Source organism: Zalophus californianus, chromosome 2 (assembly GCF_009762305.2).
Source record: "Zalophus californianus isolate mZalCal1 chromosome 2, mZalCal1.pri.v2, whole genome shotgun sequence".
Classification (NCBI taxonomy): domain Eukaryota; kingdom Metazoa; phylum Chordata; class Mammalia; order Carnivora; family Otariidae; genus Zalophus; species Zalophus californianus.
In genome coordinates this window covers 48,995,326-49,012,057 of record NC_045596.1, presented here as the reverse complement: position 1 = coordinate 49,012,057, position 16,732 = coordinate 48,995,326, and the positions used below count along the sequence as shown (strand labels likewise).

The 16,732-nt window shown below is 34.3% G+C and overlaps 1 protein-coding gene and 1 pseudogene across 9 annotated transcripts in view; one reads left to right on the top strand and one right to left on the bottom strand.

The window, feature by feature from the left end:
• The window catches only part of ADGRL3 (adhesion G protein-coupled receptor L3), a 1,229,798-nt gene that overhangs the window by 1,075,430 nt on the left and 137,636 nt on the right, over nt 1–16,732 (bottom strand). The gene's annotated exons all lie outside the window — the stretch shown is intronic.
• Nucleotides 1,056–16,732, top strand: part of LOC113925586 — a 40,858-nt pseudogene continuing 25,181 nt past the window's right edge.

The following is a 16,732-nucleotide window of genomic DNA, read 5'->3' as shown; positions in this document are numbered from 1 at the left end:
TTCTTTCTTCAGGCTAAATAATCTGTTTCTTTAGGAATTTCACATATATAATCTTTGGTCACTTTTAAGATGCCTACCTCTAATAAATAGCATTTATATTGGATTAAATATTATAAACTATATTCAAAGTTACCTTAGAGATATTTATATCCTTAAAATCACAGCTTGAAACTATCTGCTCCCAAAGCCACCTCGGGCGTAGACTATCTCCTTCTAGCATCCCTCCCAGGCATCTCTGTTGCATCCTACCCCTCAGACATTTTGTCAAAAGACTGAAAGAAATCCCCTCCCTCCTATGCCTCTCTCCACTGATAGGAGGTACAAGGAGGTCATTTTTTTATATTTCTCCCACAGAAATGCAATCGAGATAGAAAACCAATACTAGAGATGAAGACTAATCAGTACTATATATAAAAATATTTATAGTAATGAAAATAATAACAGGATAATAGTGAATACTAAGAACTGAATATGTAGTAAGTGATTTAAAATTCATTCATTCAATAAATATTTAATTAATTTAACAAATGCATTAAGCTTCTCCTTTGTGCTCAGCATTTTTTTCAGGTGCTGGGAATAAAGCAATGAACAAAACAAATATTCCTAACTTTGAGGGACTTAGATAACAAAACATGCTAAGTAAAATATACAGTATGTTTCACAGTGTGAAATGATAACAAATGTGTAAGGATTTAAACTTTTTAGATAGTGTAACAAAAGAATCTTTCACTGAGAAGGTGACATTTCAGTAAAAACCTGAAGGAACCGAGGTAGCAAGGTCTGTGGATATCTCTGGCAAGAATGTTCTAGGCAGAGGGGAGCAAGTGCAAAGGCCCTCGGGCAAGAGGTGAAAAAGATTTTAAATACCAACAAGGAGGCTAACAGGCTACAGGAGTGAAAGGGAAAAAAATGATGGCATCAGACACCTAACAAGAGGCTAAATCCTTATTTTGGTACAATTTTGTAGGCTATCATTCACACTGTCTTTTATTACATGGGATAGAAAGCCGCTGGAAAATCTTGGGGAGAGTAAAATTTATGACATATTCTAAACAATGACTCTGGTTGCAGTGTTGGGAACAGACTATATGGGAGAGGTGGACGAGTTAGAAAGACAGGATAATAATCCAGGTGAGTGAGGACGCATTTTATTTATTTTTTTTAAAGATTTTATTTATTTATTCATGAGAGACAGAGAGAGAGAGAGAAGCAGAGGGAGAAGCAGGCTCCCAAGGAGCAGGGAGCCCGATGCGGGACTCGATCCCAGGACCCCGGGATCATGACCCAAGCCGAAGGCAGACACTTAACCATCTGAGCCACCCAGGCGCCCGTGAGGACGCATTTTAGTTGGAAGATGGTGGCAGGGTAAGCAGTGACAAGTTGTAGAATTTTCAACTTTTCACCGTATGTAAAGTACAACCAATAGGATTTACTTGTGAACTGGATATGAGGTGTGAGGGAGAAAGAAGTCAATGTTTTCTACATTTGCAACTGAAAGGAGTTGCCATTTTTGAGGCTGTTAAAAGCTTCAGGAAACATGTTAGGTGTGTGAGGGGGAGAGTAAAAGTTTAGCTTTGGACTTAGTATGTTGGAGGTATCTATTACAAAACTAGTGGAGATGTTTGAGAATGTGGCTACATATGTGAACGTGCAGTTGTAAATGTTTGGGCTAGGGATAAAAATTTGGGAATAATCAGCATTTAGATAATATTTAATGCAAATAAGGTATCTCCAAGGAAAAGAATATAGGTAGAAAACAGAAAAGTAGCAAAGACGGAGTTCTGGGCATTTCTAAGATTGGGGATGATAGAGAGAAACTATCGAAGAAAACGAAGGTAGATACCAGAAAAATAAAGGAACACTAGAAAAGTGGGGTGCACAAAAGAAAGCTGAAAAAAGGGTTTCAAGGAAGAGAGACAATCTGTATCAAAGGCTGCTGAAAGATCAAGATGAGAAGACTAATATCTGATCTCTAGATTTCACAGCATGAACACTGAAAAGAACAATTTTGATAGGATGATCAGGATTAAAGCCTGATGGTTAAGAGGATGGAAGGAGGAAAATTCGGGCAGAAGCTTTCATCCTCATACCTGTGTATAAGCACAGTAAATTGCCCATAATTAATCACCCCGGTTCTAAGGTCTGCACCTTAACCACTGGTAATACTGTAGTCTCCTTCACCCATCATATGTAAGTGATTGCTTCTGACTTATGTTAGAGCAGTGTTTTTTCATAGAAATGTTCCAATTTGTATATATTGAATATTTTCTCCTTGAGTTCTTGATTTTTGCCTTTCTTCCCAAACAGATCAAGGTGTTTATTGTTTTAGATAACTTTCATGGGTCTGAAAACTGTCATATTAATATATTTTTATCAAGAGGCTCCCCAGTTATTAAAGCCAAATAGCTACCAAAAAATGTGGCTTTTGATGCCTAAATGAAACCATCCCCATTATGAAAAGTGTAAAATGGTCTTAAAAATACTTACAATACAATGTAAACTAAAGAAAGCAGGAAACCAAGGTAGTATATATAATATTAGAATTGTTTTAAAACAATATAAAAAGGGTAAAATAAAATATATTAAATATTTTTTAAATTTGGTGACCTCATAAGTGAAAAGTTCTTATTTTCTTCTTTTCTGTATTCCTTAATAGATACACATTAATATGTTAATGGAAAAATACCAACATGCCATACTATGTTATCCTTCAATATAACAAAAAATTCTACTGCATTAATTCTATTATACTGCAATTCATGCCCTTAAAAAGTTTTCTTATTCCACGATATTTTAATGAACCTCATATACACACTAAATAGTGATCTTTAATAAGCAATTTAATTTAGTACATCTGTATTGTAAAATCAGAAAATGTAATCATTTAGTAAAAGAAGGCTATGGGTCACTACTTCTTCCAGATCAACATGATAAAATAAGCTTTAAAATTTGCTAATGCCAATGGATAATGACTTGATTAACTAATTCAGTCATCTTTGCACATATAATCTGACCAACATTTAACTGAAAAAAAAATCCAAAGCACTGTATTTTGTCAATAAACTGTATCACTAAGTTGTCAAATACCAGGGAGTAAATTGAGATATAGCCTGAAAGTGTTCACTGAGGAACAAAATACCAGATAGCTCAACTGGTTGTGTCAAACAGAAAAAAACAACCTTTTCAGAGCAGGACTTAGCAGACAGGATATTTTAACTGGTTATTTTTTTACACTTATCTTTGTCCTGCTTATGATAAATAGTAAAATGGATTTGCAAGAAGTTTTGTTTATGAAGAGAAACTGCAAGGGAAATTTTAATGTTTGTTTTTAATTTAAAATGAGACCAAGCAAAGAAAATTAAGAAGCAAAATCTGAAGAAGCTATTTAATATAATGACCTTGTCAAATATCCCATGGAATGAATTGTGTTTACTTCACTAGAGTATTACAAAATCCTTACAAAAATGAAATAAAAACCATGATCAGTATTATGGAAATGAAAAAAGCTATTGTAGATGGTCATTAGTTACATAACTATTTTTTTTTCCTCTTTAAGGAAAATATAATTTTGGATGCTTCCTCTTAATATGTGGAATCATTTTTATTCCATTAACAAAAACAATGTTCCATTTTACTAATGAAGTACCAAAAGACAGTGCATTTGAAGTAGCCTGAGTGTTCTGAAAAGAATTTTACGTAACATATTTCTTTTTTTTATTATGTTATGTTAATCACCATACATTACATCATTAGTTTTTGATCTAGTGTTCCATATTTCTTAAGGCTAAAAATGCAAGCTCTTCTAACATCTTTGTTTGGAACACAGAAATCTATAACCTTAACTAGACACCAATGAGAATACTAGTAGGTAAGTAATCTGAGTAGGGGAAAAATCTCTTATATTCTAAAATTTTTAGAAAACAGAAAAGGAATTTATCATGAATAAAAGAAACAAAATTGTGTCAAGTTTATATAATTTCCTCTATCCACTGGTCATAAATATCACATTCTATATATAAGGTACTAGCATTTAAGTTTTCCTGTAGAAATAGTATCCACAGGGGCACCTGGGTGGCTCAGTTGTTAAGTGTCTGCCTTCGGCTCAGGTCATGATCCCAGGGTCCTGGGATCCAGCCCCGCATCAGGCTCCCTGCTCCACGGGAAGCCTGCTTCTCCCTCTCCCACTGCCCCTGCTTGTGTTCCCTCTCTTGCTGTGTCTCTCTCTGTCAAATAAATAAAAATCTCAAAAAAAAAAAAAAAGGAAATAGCATCCACATATATATTTGTATGGACCCAAAATAATTAATAAGTATTACATTGTTATAATTACTAAATCTTAATTTAATAAAAGAAACCAAATTAACTAATTAACAAAATTGTTGTTATTACTACTAAATCTTAAATTAATAAAAGGAAACAAATTAACTATTGGATTCAAGATTACACTTTGAAACTTGAATATTACCATGAACATTGTATCTGCAGCCAAAAGACCATACTTGAAACAATCCATTCTTCATACATCTAACCAACATTTATTGAAAAACTGCCATTTCTTCTTTTCTTCTCTGCTAAATGTGTAACTCCCATAGGAAGGCTGGCATTGCTGTGCTGGGAAGAGAAATGGTCAGCAACTACATTGTACATACATACATATACAAGTATCTTGAGGAAAAAGTAGAGTCAATGTCTGCTGAGACTGCCAAGGCAGATTTTGTCTAAATAGGGCCACAAAGGGCTCAGTCACAATCACCAATTTCAGACAGATGGGTAAAATGGAGGTTTTCGTATTTTGATATGTACCTTCACCTGAGAACTTAGAAAATGCTTTTAAACCAAGTACATATAACAGGAACCTGCTCAATTTCTGTGGCGTGAATAATGCATTAGAATAATGTAAGGATTGAAAAATTAGTTTAAAGATAGGCTATGTATATACATATATATTTTGAGAGTAAAATACATGTCTCTGAGAGGAAGGGTTTTTAGAAGAGGCTTAAACTAACAACAATCAATTATAATAATAATATAATGCTTACAGTTGTGGCGTCTGTTTATAGCTGATGAAAATATTTTTATCTTACTTGACCCTTACAGCATTTCTGAGCAGTAAGCAGATTTCATTTCACCAAAGTTTAAGATGAGAATGTCAAACCTTAGCCGCATCTCAACGAATGTCATCCATCAGGCAACTAAAGAATTGGTATTAGAAAAGAGGTCTCTAGGGGGCGCCTGGGGTGGCTCAGTCGTTAAGCGTCGGCCTTCAGCTCAGGTCATGATCCCAGGGTCCTGGGATTGAGCCCCGCATCAGGCTCCCTGCTTGGCGGGAAGCCTGCTTCTCCCTCTCCCACTCCCCCTGCTTGTGTTCCCTCTCTTGCTATGTCTCTATCTGTCAAATAAATAAATAAAATCTTTAAAAAAGAAGAAAAGAGGTCTCTATACTCCTATTTTCATAAAATAAATCTAGTCTTTATGTTTCTACTTTTAAGTTAAAGGGCCAAGGGCAACTTATTCTGATCCACTGACCTTAAATATTCTGATCAATTCAGACTGTGACTGAAGGAAAAGTTGAAACCGGAGACTGACCCGCTCTAGTAAGTATAAACTGCAAGAAGAAAAGAGGCCATAAAACTATACCGCTGTTCAAACCAAGGCAGAACAGAGACTCAAGGTGAACACTAGAAGCTTTTTAAAGAGTCTTAGCAAGGTCATGCTGATAAATTGAAATGAATAAGACTTGGAAGTACTAATAAATCATGCTAATTTCTTCAGAACGCACTGTCCTGGCCTCTCTGAACTCAGAGGTAATGGGCAGATCATTCACATTCCTGATTAATAATTTTGAAAATTTTATATATCTTACAATAGCTTATTGAGTCAGAGTTCAAATTCTGTATTCCATTTGGGTCACTACAGCATAAAAAAAAAGTCTTATCATCTCTGGGTAATAGAGGACTTCATATGAATATAATATATGCCATTGTGTTCCATTTCCCAAATAAACAACCTCAACCATTAAAATTTCTTCTCAAATAAACCCTTCCTTTATTTCTATAATTATTTGTATTGCTCTTAACATAATTTTGCCTTAAATAATTTTGTTTCTGTAAGTCCATTTTATATTGTAATGTAATATACTTAGACTTCCAGGTACTGGGAATAAACTATTTGATAGAAGCAGCATAGTTTAGTAATTAAGAGCATGAACAATGGCAGCCAGACTGCCAAGGATTCCGTCTCTGATCCTCCAATCACTGGTTGTGAGACCTAAGGGAAGCCACTTACCTTCTCTATACCTCAATTTGTTCCCCTATGAAAAGGCAATGTATCATTATCTATATCATAGGGTGTTTAAGAGGATTAAGAGGTAACACATGTCAGTCACTTAGCAAAACCACCACCACCTAAGATCTTTCACTCTTTTCTTTCTGTGCTTCAGCTAGTTTATCAACATACCACAGCCACTGATCAGCATTTTTGAACTACACAACATTTTATTCAGACTTCTTTGTTGGTCTAATCAGAAATATTTTTCAATTTTTTCCCAAGTTTTCATTTCTTTCAATACAACTACAACATCTCAAATCAGTATCACAACAGTTTGACATTTCTACCCATAATTTAAATTTTGTTAACTCTCACTATTTATATCCAGTATTGTCACCTACCAAATTCCTTCTTTGCCTATTACCTTTCAACAAATTTGATATCACAACCTAAATATAAACATTCAGATGATGTGTGGGAAAACAAAATAGGCTGCTTCCCTTTTTTGTCCTCAAAGTTATGACTAATCGAGAAAATTATACACCGTTGATTAGAAAATTCATAGGTGAATAATATAGACATTTACATGAAAATAGTTGGAAAAATAAGGCTACCTATTAAGATAAAAGGGATAAAAACCGAGAACATACTAATGGCCACTTTACATATTTTATCCATAAGCGTACAAATATCTAAATAACTAAATAGGCTTTTTACCATGTTTTCCATGAAAACAATTCATAACATAAACTTAAAATGCATTAGTAATAGAAATGGTGTAAAATAGCAGGGTAGAATATACTTATATATGTATGTGTATATAACTATAAACATATATCATATATACCTAGGTATATATGTACACATGTAAAATATAAAGAAATATAAATACATATACACAGACTTATTTACTTCCTTATACAGAACAGCACACAACTAAATTAATAACTCCGACCATCTGGACCACTTCGCCCAAAACAGCAGCAAATGTCTCCTTCTGGGAAGTGTTAGGACCTATCTCCATAAGCTAAAGCAGCTCAACCTGAAAGATTCCTCTCTTGGGATTTTTCAACCGGAGGTCAAATAAATGGAGAGACTCAGTTCCTTTCCTTTCGTGTTGAGCTGCAAGTCTGGGGACTAACAAGCACTGAAAATTTTCAACTCCTAACATATCACTCAAATCATTAGGTGCCCGAATGTACCAAAGTAGTAATTAGGAATAACAGAAAGAGCACCGCATTGCTGCTCTTAATTTTATACTTTTGACAGGACAGTTATTATAGACATCCAAATTTGCCTAGGCAAAAAGAAAATCCTCTATCAGAATATTTTGGAAGAAGCATACCTTTTCATAAAAATTATACTCTCTACTACATAATTACTCTTCAGTATAGAATTCAAAATCTTAAAAGGACCATGATAGTTGTATTAACTGAAAATATAACACATATGGGCTCACGCTCCATGGATGTCAGCACCTCAAATAATTTTCTCGTAATTGATATCAGCATTATGCTTGAACTTGTTTCCCTGCTTCCAACCTGAACCCCTTCTGAAATATTCTCTATCACACCTGGCCCATACATATATAGTACTCAATATGTATCTGTCAAACTAATAAACTTTTACAATAACTAAATATATCCTAACCTATTGACAACCTCAGAAACTGTCCTGGTTCTGAGTGACCACTCAAAAAATATTTATAGAATAAATGTTAAGAAGTAGTGAATGTTAACATTTTCAATGGCTAACTCAAAAATAAATAGAAGCAAGGTGTAGTGAGAAAATACCATCTATGAAACATTGATTCATTCATTTAGTGATTCATTTAACAAATATTGACTATAGATAAGGTACAATTTTAAGAGCCATGGAGAAATATCACAAAAAAAAAAAAAAAAAGCCCTATTGACCACACAGTTTAATGGAAAATAACAATATCTAACATTTTTTGAGTGCTTGTTCCATATAAAGGTACTAGTATTTGGTAAGCATTATTTCCTTTGATCTTCACTACAACCTATAAATCAAGCACTAATATAATGCCTTTTAACAGATGGTCAAAGAGGTAAGCAGTTACAGCCTTTGTGTGATCCAGCTAGGAGTCTGGGCTTGATCAAAGTTGATAAAGGGACATTGTGTTGTATAATATGGTGAGCCTTATATAGAAAAAAAATAGAGAATTCTGGTGTATCATTTTGGGAAGAAGAGACTTGTAGTTATCGACAGATGAATGGATAAAGAAGATGTGGTATATATACACAATGGAATATTATGCAGCCATCAAAAGGAATGAGATCTTGTCATTTGCAACAATGTGGATGGAACTGGAGGGTGTTATGCTGAGTGAAATAAGTCAATCAGAGAAAGACATGTATCATATGACCTCACTGATATGAGGAATTCTTAATCTCAGGAACAAACTGAGGGTTGCTGGAGTGGTCGGGGGTGGGAGGGATGGGGTGGCTGGGTGATAGACATTGGGGATGGTATGTGCTACGGTGAGCGCTGTGAATTGTGTAAGACTGTTGAATCACAGATCTGTACTTCTGAAACAAATAACGCAACATATTTTAAGAAAAAAGAAAAAGAAGAAGATAGCAGGAGGGGAAGAATGAAAGGGAGTAAGTCAGAGGGGGAGACGAACCAGGAGAGATGATGGACTCTGAAAAACAAACTGAGGGTTCTAGAGGGGAGGAGGGTGGGGAGATGGGTTAGCCTGGTGATGGGTATTAAAGAGGGCACATTCTGCATGGAGCACTGGGTGTTATGAACAAACAATGAATCATGGAACACTACACCAAAACAAATTATGTAATATATGGTGATTAACATAACAATAAAACAAAAAAATTTTTAAAAAAATAAAATAACTATGGGTTATGCTGTTACATTTTCTATAATCACTGAAAGAAAAACAATAACCAAAATTAATTACCTTTAAAGTAGAATCATATTATAAATAGTTCTCAGCAGTTGAGAACATTTTAAAATTGCTTTTGTTTTCTGTTATTCAGAGAATGCTTTCTAAATGTTAAAAATTGTACAGGAAACAAATCCACATATTGATAGAACACATCTCGACATACCAAAATAAAAGATTATCAAGTTTTACTACTTCATAAGATTCAAAATGTTCTGTTATATTTAAAATTAGCATTGCTATTTTACACATGGTAACTAGGAACATCATAAAAATTTTCTGTACTTAATATTCAACCATAACCAGTCCTTATAGAAATAAGATAAATATTTTAAGGTAAACACATATATCTTAAATAACCATATTCCCAAACCCTTCACCATCCCTTCAAAATTCTCTTCTGAAATTATACTAAATAAAAACTTCATTAAAATAGTTCTGTTTTGTTTTTTTACTTTTTAAGTCCAGAAATCTTTACTTTCATTTGTAGTATTACTTTGCCTTAACTGCAGATTTCCACATTTCTTAAGACAAATTTAGCTAACTGGTGCAGGAGGAGACAAAAGAATAATTTATTTAAAAAATTAACCACTGAATATTAAAAGGCAAATTTATCAGATTGTCAGGTCTTCCAGTTTATGAAACAATGTCTAATAAAATGGCAGTCATGATTTACTAAGGTTTTAAAATTCATTATTATATCTACCATATTTTATACCTTTAGTCCTTTTCTCACATTTAAGCTTTCTGTATCATAGAAATTTATTTTCACTCATTAAACAACCTTAATTCTGTCTTGTAAAAGTTTAATTTGAGAATTATGCATCCACATTCCAAAGAATATGTTTTGTTAATGTATTTTAAGAATATACATTTATTCTGGCAATACTATCAGTATACTCATTTGAATATGCCATGTTTTTTTTCCCCCACAGCTCTGCTTTGTAGTAATAAAGAATATTTATTACATGGTCTCACTGAAGTACCCAGGGAAGAACAATAGCAGAATGTTAGAAGAGCAAGTTGTGACTTTTTTAAAGAAAAAAGAAAAAAGATTAACAAATATTTTCAAACACATTCAAAAATTACCCTCCTGGTAATTTCAATTTATATGACATAAATATATACAAAATGAAGAGTCAGCTACATAGGAAAATAACTGTATTATGATTATTTTGATTAAAAACATTCAAATGTGAATATGGGAATAAAAAGTGTCTTATCTCTGGGTTTTCAGGTTTGATTTTATATGGCTTCTTTTTGCTAACCAAGTTTTCAATTTTTTAAATAACATTTGCTTTTATTACATGTTTAGAAAAAGTGCTAAAATTATCTAAAAGTGTTCTCCAGTAGTTTTATTTATTTTTGCTAAGGATTTATTTACTTATTTTAGTGAGAGAGAAAGCGAGGAGGGGCAGGGCAGAGGGAGAGAGAATCTCAAGCAGACTCCCCGCTGAGCACAGAGTGCCATGTGGGGCTCAATCTCAGGACTCTGAGATCATGACCTGAGCTGAAATCAAGAGTCAGAAGCTCAACCAACTGAGCCGCCAAGGCACCCCTTCTCTGTTGGTTTTAGATGATGAGGAATCATTAACAAGTCAGCTTGTTTATCTTTAAAAAATGATGGACAAGAAATAATCCACTGGGGTACAATAATTCACTAACAAAGTCTGTTTTGAGAAATGAGAATCAAAAATCTGAATATAACCTGTTTTGATAGCTACAGAATAAAGATATAAATTTTCTAAATTTTTAACAAGTACCTGAAGCTAACTTTTCACCATGGTAAAATAAATGCAATTTCTCCATATAGAAGATGACTAAAATAAAGGTTCATTAAAAAAAAAAAGATTTCATTGATCAAACTGGTAAATTCATTCTCTTTTGATTCTGGTTTTGAGCACAGTACAAAAACCTCAACATTTTTTCTCACAGAATACGCAAGATCTTTGTGTATCTAACTTATTAAAAAGCAAATGTCGGGCGCCTGGGTGGCTCAGTTGGTTAAGCGACTGCCTTCGGCTCAGGTCATGATCCTGGAGTCCCGGGATCGAGTCCCGCATCGGGCTCCCTACTCAGCGGGGAGTCTGCTTCTCCCTCTGACCCTCTTCCCTCTCGTGCTCTCTATCTCTCATTCTCTCTCTCGAATAAATAAATAAAATCTTTAAAAAATAAAAATAAAAAATAAAAAGCAAATGTCTGTGATAGGTCCTTTCATTTGAATGGAGTCATTACTTTCACTAGAACTTTAAGTATGAATCAAGGGGGTTAAACACTGGGAAACTTTGCATTGGCTTTCTTTATTTTTGGTGAAGTGAGACACCACACTGCAGGACTTACGGTTCAAAACACCATTCTGAGTAGTTGTGAGTTTTATACTGAAAACCAAGATGGTGTATTAATAATACAATGGGCTCTACTATTTCGATAACTCATTAAGTGGTACCTATTGGCCTGAAAGTGCTAATGTACCTTCCTATAGCTGTAGGAAGTGACGTAGTCACCAGGGGGAATCAAATATAATATACCTTCCTATTTGTTAGCAGGAAAAAAAAAAGAACTATACCTCTTTTATTTTTCCTTACAAAGCTGGAAGTTTTCACTTTGATATAATGAAAGGCATATAAAGAATTTATAAACAATTTTCCTCATTATCAATGTAGGGAAGTTTCACATAACAATGGAAGAGCTTAAAGTTTCTAGTACACTCAAGTATGTAATTTTAGGTGCTCTGAAAGTTGCATTAACTCTCACAAACATCCTGGATAATTATAGGAGGACACAAAATAGTAAGAGCATGGATCATGGCATCTACAGACAACTATACAAGGTTGCCCTGCCCCCAAGTATTTATTCTCTTCCTTAGGCTAAACTGGCTTTCAATATTCCTTTATATAACATGGTCTGGAACTTCTTCACCATCCTAATTTTTCATAATTAGGACCTCTAAGAATGGCTGTTATTCTTAAATTTCTTTCTGTTCAATACTAAGCATAACTGCCTTATTCTGGATAAGATTAAATTTCATCAATGACACCACCCCAGTGTCAAACTGTGGTAAGGTAACAGAAACCTCAAACTTGCAAAGTGATGCCCATGGTTAAAATGACTTTGTTTGTTTCCTTAGGCAAACCTGCCCCTTCTGACAGAGCATCACATATATATATATATATATATATATATGTCAGCTGTTACTATAAGTTCCTTGCTCGCACAGGAGCAACTGAGCCTCACATGCAGTAAGCCCTCAAAAAGGTTTGCCAAATGAATAAAACCCCCACAGTCTTATCTACATGAGCAGCTCCTAACCCACTTCATCCCAATATAGTAATTCCTCAGATGATCTCTTGAATCGAAGAAATCAGATGCCATAAACCTCTTCTTCAACCCATGCAAATTTTATAGCCTGAAGAGAACAATTTTGGAATTTATTTTTGAAATGTGATATTTTGCTACCAAGTCAGTGTCCTCTGCAAATAAGGAGAAATTACATTTGATGTTGTTCTTCAAATCACTAAAAAATGATGAATATTTTATAGGAGGACAAGAGACAGAAAAGTATAATATGCCACAGAAAACTTCCTGTCAGAAAGTATTGATAATGACAATCCTCTAGGTAGAGTTCTTGAATCTATTAATATACATAATTGCCCTTGTATTTAGACCACAGTTTTTATCCCTGCCCATGCAATAAACAGAGAGATTTTGCCATGGTATCAACATGGGCTTTTTGTTTGCCTTACAAAATGTTTCCTATAAAACAAAAATCAACAAATTAAATGAGAACTCAATCAACATCACAGCCAATAAAACAATTAATTTTTAGAAATAACAAAAATATGTAATTATTTAATCATAACAGTTATCAAAATTAAATATAATTTAATTGCTTATCCAGAGTCATTAATTATGTGGAGTTGAAAAATTACACTATTGAAGCAATCATTTAATCATTAGAGCTAGAAAAATATCTAAGTACTAATTCATTATTTCTGCTATGCTCTTGGGAAATTATATCCCGTATATATAATAAAACTAACAGAATTATTTTAAAATGCATAACCAATAACATTGGCATGAATCTTTAATATGCTAACTTAATATACGAAAAAAGGTAAAATTTATAAATATTTTCTCAAAAAATAAATTTAAGACCATGAAATAATCAAACAAAAAAAAAAGGGATGTATACAATTCATAGAGCTCTGATTCAAATGTAGTACACTTAGTTAAATTAAAGTTAAATCTCTTTATTACTTAATGACCAGAAAAGGCTCAACTATTATTCTCACCAATTTAATGTTGCTTTAACTTGTAAGAGACACTTTAAAAAAATGCTTTATAGCTCTAGGCTTTTATGATGCCAGGAAAGACCTAAATATGAAAACTCTCTTCAAGGGAACAGTAGACAGAAGAGGGACTTTTGGCTGACCTTTTAGGGGACATTATTCAAGGATTCATATGCTGCAGAATTACAATTAGTCTCTGACAGTGACTTTTGTTAATCAAGTTTGCATTTCCTTTGAACTTTACAATCCTGCACTTGCGTGCATCTGTTTAACTTGCACTTACTCAAGCAACCTATCAGAATCACTAAATTATGCAAAGCAACTATTGGCAATTCTTATATATACATGTATTTCCAAAAAAAAAAATGTATCTACTTTTTCATATAAGTGACTTTGAAGGAAGGTCTTAAAGAAACCTTCATTTTCCCTGAGTGATGACTGTGGAATAAGGAAGGGATTACTTGCCATGCTGTAGTTAATAAATCATAGGAATTGTTTTCTCTCTCTCTGATATAGCATATAAAATACTGCTGATCTCAAAAGAATACTTCTTAAAGAAGGACCACTGTCAAGGCACTATTTCATTTGTGGGTGATATGTAGCATAAATCCATCTCATTGAATTATGGAGATACTGAAGTGTATCTATCCCAGACTTTCTTGGTGAATGAACAAGCACATAAAGTGAATTATAAAATCATGAAATTAAAGATCAAAAATAAATAATGCCAAAGATAATTTGGCCCGGAATCTTCCAAAGTGTGTTTTACTGAACCCAAGTTCTGCAGATATGAATTAAGTGTATGAGGCTCCATAGTCAAATAGGTTGAGAAATGCTAGGATAAACAAAGTTAAATTGTTTTTTCTCCCTATAGGAATTCTCTGACTTTAAGATGTTATTATGCACTGTAAATGTGTAAGAGGAAATAATATGCTGTATTTGCCAAACTCACTTGACTGTGGGATTCTTTTTTTATGTAACATCTGGGTCTAGCATCTATTATATTTTAGAAAATGATGATCTAGTCCAAACATTACAATTTATATTGCCTAGATTAGTGAAGCGACTTGCCAAGGTTGTATTACTAGTCAGCACAAGAGCAAGGACTAGAATCTGAGCTGGCCAGGGTCTTCCAACACATCACTTTTGACACAAGGTAAGACATCTTGCTGGGCTGGTGTGATGGAGGGAGAAGGAGCAAAGCTTTCAAGCATATTTGCAAGGCTGTACGGAAAATGATAACCTGAGATGTAACATGGATAAGAAAGAAAATCGGTGAATTAAAAGTGCTGATACAATGAGGGTATCTGAGACAGTTGGAAGAATAAAAGACTGTAAGCAGAAAGGGAGGTCTGATTTTTGTGGTTTTGAAAGCTGAAATACCTGGTGATGATAAGATATAGGATATTCATGGCAGAGGGGTAAAGTAATAAGAAATGGTTAAGCCTCAAAACTGAGAGGTGTTAAAACCACAGCTGTTTGAAGTCACTGAAAACAAGGTTAAGGATTTGGTGAGACTGACCCTTAAATGTTCCCTGAATGAGAAAAAGACAAGATCAGTCTTGTCAGCAATAAGAGAGAAAGAAGGTGGGAAAGCCCAGCAGCAAGAATCCCAAAAGAATATGGCTTGTCAAGGGGCGCCTGGGTGGTTCAGTCGGTTAAGCGTCTGCCTCCAGCTCAGGTCATGGTCCCAGGGTCCTGGGATGGAGCCCCTCATGGGGCTCCCTGCTCTGTGGGGAAGCCTGCTTCTCCCTCTCCCACTCCCCCCTGCTTGTGTTCCCTTTCTCGCTGTGTCTCTCTCTGTCAAATAAATAAATAAAATCTTAAAAAAAAAAAAGAATATGGCTTGTCAAAAAAAGAAGATAAATATGAAAGAGCAAAATGGCAGCCAAAGAAGACAACTGACTTCTATTTTCCCACCCTGAGCTATGCAGGGTGTGAGGAATGGATGTGCAAGGCAACATATTCTCCTCAGGGATCACCCAAAAATAAATTAGAAAGGAAATTATATATATGGCATTTCTCTGAAGAGAGAGCCTAAGTTTTCATTTCAGTAAATATTTATATCCTTGGTTATCCTGACAATGCAAGTAAAATTACACAATAAGTAAAGAGTCATGAACTAATAAATTTGGTCAACTGATTGGTTCCACAGTTTTGGCCCAAATTTTAACTTTAAGCCAAAACTATAAAGTTCCTATAACAAAAAAGAAATAATACTCTGGGACTTGAAGAAGTGAAATGGATTGCAGCACTTCAAGCATCATAAAAACCCTTCAGCAGCAGCACTGTGGGAATGCTGCAATAGGCATATTTAATCCTACAGTAGGGAATACAATTGGTACAATCCATGTGGGAAATAACTTGGCAAAGGGCATCAACCCATTATTACATGACTACTATTTAACCCAATATTTATATAACTTCTAATATGCCCTAAGAGACTAATACTTAATACAGAGAAAGTGTGACATGAAAGATATTTACCTTATTATTTATGATTGCCAAAACTGGATACGCATTGAGTATCAAAATAAAGATATATAGTTAAAATATCATAGTAGTGCTATATAATAAACAGATAATACAGAATGTATTTAGTATACAGAAAGTATACCAATGTATATGGAACATACCCTGACATTATATTGGGGATTTGAAAAAAAAAATAAGGTTGGACAGAAAGACAGTATGAAAATGCCCATCCCACTCTCTCTGCCCTCTAAAAGTGAGACAAAGCAATTAGAAATCACTAATTGCTATAACAAAGAGAAGCATGGAAGATACGGTAGGAAAGAGGAAGGTGAGAAACGATTCACTGAGAAGGTGATATTTCGGACTGGACTTTCAAATGAGGATTAATAGAGCTAGTCGGGCTACCCTCTGGTGAACAGCAAGCAAGCAGTCAGATGTGAGTAGAACAGAATTATTCCCTAGAGCAGAATGTCCAATTTAGTTTGAATCTGAGTAATGATGGCTCTGATGCATGTCCTGTCTAAAATACAAGCCTAATCACCACATCACAGGTATCAAAATAAAGCACTGCATCCTCAGATGAAGTACGTTTTGAAGTCCAAAACAGGCAGAGTTAGATAGCCTACCCAACCTCATGCTCCTCTTTACGTGGCAGCCAGGGCCAGCTGAAAAAAAAAAAAAAAAATATATATATATATATATGCTAAACAGGGATTTCAATAATGTTGTTTTTCAGTTATTTTGACCAGACTGACTTCCTCTAACTGCTTTAAGA